The sequence below is a fragment of the Octodon degus genome, unplaced genomic scaffold (genome assembly GCF_000260255.1).
Source record: "Octodon degus isolate 3935 unplaced genomic scaffold, OctDeg1.0 scaffold00136, whole genome shotgun sequence".
Classification (NCBI taxonomy): domain Eukaryota; kingdom Metazoa; phylum Chordata; class Mammalia; order Rodentia; family Octodontidae; genus Octodon; species Octodon degus.
The window spans coordinates 2,489,750-2,493,820 of record NW_004524712.1 but is presented as its reverse complement, the minus strand read 5'-3'; the positions used below and the strand labels follow the sequence as shown (position 1 = coordinate 2,493,820).

Sequence of the window (4,071 nt, the reverse complement as noted above, 5' to 3'; positions counted from 1 at the left end):
TGGTGCTGGGGGATTGAACCGTGGTCCCTGGGCTTTGCTTAGTTTAGCTTGTTCTAAGTAGGTGCTTTAGACCACTGAGCCATCTCACCAGCCCCGATACCGTATTTTCTATTCCCTGTTTGTTTGCATGCTGTTTTCCCTCTTAGGTATGAAGTTCACAAGTCTATGTCTGCAGAGCCCATTTAATCTACTAAAACAAGATCCTAAGTCATTTTTCTGAGGACACCTTCTCCCATGGCGCAGGGGCAGAGGTCACTTCTTCCATAGGACAGTAGGACATGAGGCCTCTTGGTTTGTTGGGGGTGTGCAGTACAGCGTTGTCAAGGGTGCAGCTTGGGCTTGTGTAGGGCTGTGCCTTCCCTTTTTGATCCAGAACAACCCCTCTGATCCCCATAGGGTGACAGAGGCCCAGGGTAAGGCGGCAGAGGCAGCAGCAGCAGCAGCAGCAGCAGCAGCAGGTAGGCATGCCCTGCCCTCCCTGCTTCCCTTGCCCTGTCTGTATCTGTTCTTCACCCTCACCCTAGTGGAAGCTCCTTCAGATTTATATGGTGCTATTTACTGGCCCTCTGCCAATTAGTGACACTTTGAAATTCCCTTATATGATGGACTGCTGCTCTGACAATAAACAAGTCATTAGCTGGGTCGGAGGGCAGCTTCCAGCTGGTTTTGATTCATTGTTTCTGAACTGGCTCAAGAGGCTCCCTAAGATGCGGGGCCTCCAGCCTAAGGCTCAGGAAACCCCTAAAGCTGGACGCATTTGGGGCTTCTGTGTGCCTGGGACCCGGGTCACAGTGGCCTCTACTTTCCCTTCCGATCCCCCTGCAGGCTCATCACCTCACCATTGTATCCCTCCTGTCCTCTTTTCCTAGGACACAGCCTTCAGATAAATGTGTCTGGGGGAGTAGCTGGGAAGGACAGTAGGGAGCCGGAGGAGGCTGGGCTGAAGGGCTTAGGTGGGCCCTAAGTGGGCTTAGGGTGGGCTTAGGTGCTGGAGGAAGGAGGGGGGAGGTCTAGAAATTCCAGGGGGTGATTTGGGTGGGAAGAGGTGGCGACACCTGAGCAGAGAGCCTGCCTGGCTGTGTACAGTTTGTGTGCTTAACTTGCAGCTCCAAAGGTTGTTTGGCTCGGAGGGAAATTTGGACCTCTCATACATAGGCCAGCCCTGGTTCAAATCTCTCCTTATGATCTGGACTACCTTCTGGGAAAGAAACGGGACAGAACAAGAGAGTGTACAGCTTGGGGCATGTGCTTGGTTCTTCCATTCATCCTCTTCCCTCCTTCTGTCACCTCTCACAACTCCTGCTTTCTGCATATATGAAAAGGTTGCATGTGTGTGGGGGGGGATGTCAAAGGATGTTGTGTGTCTGAACGGACAGGTACAGAGACTGTGCTAGGCATTCTAGGAGAAATATAAGTGAATTAGGCTTTTCAGGAATGCTTGATCTATTTGCAAAAACTCCTTGACTAAAATGCAAAACACAGTAAACATGTGGCTACTAGAAAACAGGACTGAAGGGCTGCTAAGCTCCACAGCCCTGGTGACGGTGCTGTGGCGAACCAGTGTGGATGCGGCTCTAGGGACCAGGTGCTGTGGCTCTGACGTCGGCGTGGGGGCAAGTGATGTCATCTCTATTCCACAAGAAGCCAACAGCTAAGACTTTGCAAACCCTGAGATCCTCTGATGGATACACCCTCAGAGAAAGCAGTCCTGGGAAAATATCACTCACAAGCATAGGGTGGTGACAATTAAGTTTTTCCTTACTGGGGCTCTGAGTAGAAAAAAAAAGTCTGCTGTGAGAAATTGAAGCTCCAGGCCTGAGCCATATGTGACTATAGCGTCTGAATTTCCACTGTTAGAATTCACAAGCTTGAGACATTACTGTAAAAATAGATTCCAGATGAGTAAAACGCATGAAGTATCGAGAAGGAAATGCAAAACTACTGAGGAGGAATGTGCCCCAGAGCGACAGCATTCTTACAGCAAAATATAATTCCCTTTGAAGTTGTCCTAACAATAAAAAAATTACAAACCACATGAGGAAATGATATGCCAATAGGGAAAGTCAACAAACATATCAAACTTATTTAGCATTCAAATAACATAAAATAATGTAATGATCCAAGAGAAACTTTAAATAACTATGTTTAAAATGATTAAAAATAAATAGAAACCATAAAGGATGGAATATTTTGAAAGAGACCAGGAAAATTTGTAGAAAGAGCCAGATAGAACTTTCTGGAAGTGAAAACAATCGCCATTGACATAGAAGCTCAAAAGATGCGTCAGATGGCAGATTAGACAATGCTGAGCAGAGAATTAGTGAACTGAAAAGACAGATCAGAGGAAATTACTTCAAAGACAGCACAGAAAAAGATGAGGGAGAAATACGAGAGACTAAGAGGATTGAGGATAGAACGAGAGTCCAAATTCTTTTTACAAGAGTTGCAAAAGGAGAATATAGCGGATAGGCTGATGGTAATATCAGTTTTTCAGGATCAGTGGAAGACATTCATCTTCAGATGAAAGAAACATTAGAAGTTCAGAGAAGAATTCAAAGAATAGATCTGCAATGTGATAGGTTGTGATGAAACTGAACTCAAAGAACTGTAACCAGTAAGTTCAGGGATTGAAGTAAAAGAAGTTAACTTTTTGGCCAGGGATATATGGGTAAGTTCTTAGAAAACTGAGACTTAAAAGTTAAATAAAATTTGAGGTGTAGAGAATATGGTGAGGTGGGTGGGCAGATCCAAGAAATAGGAGGGAAATGCACGGTTTGAGCCTGTCTCATCACTTTCTGGGCAAGTTCTGACACGGTGGGTGTGAACTCGGTTACCTCCGCTCACACCTGTGCGTTCTTAGCGTAGGGCCTTTGGGCACGCTCTGCTGGCCCACACCTTCGCACCTGGCCTTCACTGGTCCTGTTCGGGCCCCTCAACTTGTCCGCCGCTGGCTGGGTACAAGTCAGCCAGCAGAGTCTCCTGAGGCCACTCCTGGACCTGCCCATAGTCACGCTCTTGCACCAAGCAGGCTCCTCTTTGCAGTCTCCCCCTAGTTCAGGGCTGGTGGTGAGTGAAACTGGCCAATCCAGTCTTGCTTTTCTCTACCTGAGGGCCTTGAGGCAGGGAAAGTCCCTGCTCTGAAGTGGACAGCAGGGGCACACCCTGCTGCATCTGGGCCTTGTTAGCTGTGTCAGTGGCTTCAGAGGAACAGAAAAACCTGGGCATGGTAATTGGCTCATGAAAGCTGCATGTTGCTGGAGGGGGCGGGAAGGTCCAGAGAGGAAGGGGAGGGGACTTAATGAGAAGCAAATGCTTCAGCTCAGCTAGTGCACCCCGCCCCCATTCTTGGCCATTAGCATTCCTCAGACACCTGCAGGCACTTGGCCCTGGCTGGGCAGGGGCTGTGCTGGCTCCTCCCTGCTGGCACACCGAACAGAAAGATGAAGTTTGGTTCTAATTAAGGGGGCAGGGAGCAGGGATGGATATGAGACAGGAGAACACTTTCCTAGGTCTTTTGAGAGCACATGATTTTCTCAGCAGTTGCCAAATTTTGCTTCGCTGTCAAGTTGTTTGTGGTGGTGCGGAAGGAGCACTGGCTCTGGCACTGGGTGGACTGGGGCTTGAACACCAGAGCATTATCCCTTTTCTAGGTTTGCCGCTCTAGAGCTCACCAAATCTTCCAGGGCCTCAGCCTTCTCGTCAGCATGAGCAATCATTCCCCCGACCTGTGCTGCATGCCGAAGGTAGATCATTTGAAGACACCTGGCAGAATGCTATTATGGAACAGGCAGTCACCAAATACCAGTTTTCTTTGTCTAACATTTAATACCAGAAGGAAGGAAAGTTGTCTTATTCATCCTTGCAACCCCCAAGTGCCTGTCACAGAGTCTGGAACACAAAGTAAATGATGAACAAACGAGGGAGCACACACCCTGTGTCCTCAGCTCCCCACACTTCTCCTCGATGCAGGGCAAGATCAGACCAGAAGGAAGAGGCCCGAGTCCTCACAGTCACTGAAACGGGCATGGCGCTGAGCAGTGGAGCCTCAGCCAGCAGCCAGCGTATCTGTGA

At 48.5% G+C, this 4,071-nt stretch overlaps 1 pseudogene; it reads right to left on the bottom strand.

Annotated features, from left to right (window-relative positions):
• LOC101578439 overlaps positions 1–3,716 on the bottom strand; it is a 6,131-nt pseudogene extending 2,415 nt beyond the window's left edge.
• Positions 3,717–4,071: the final 355 nt, after the last annotated feature.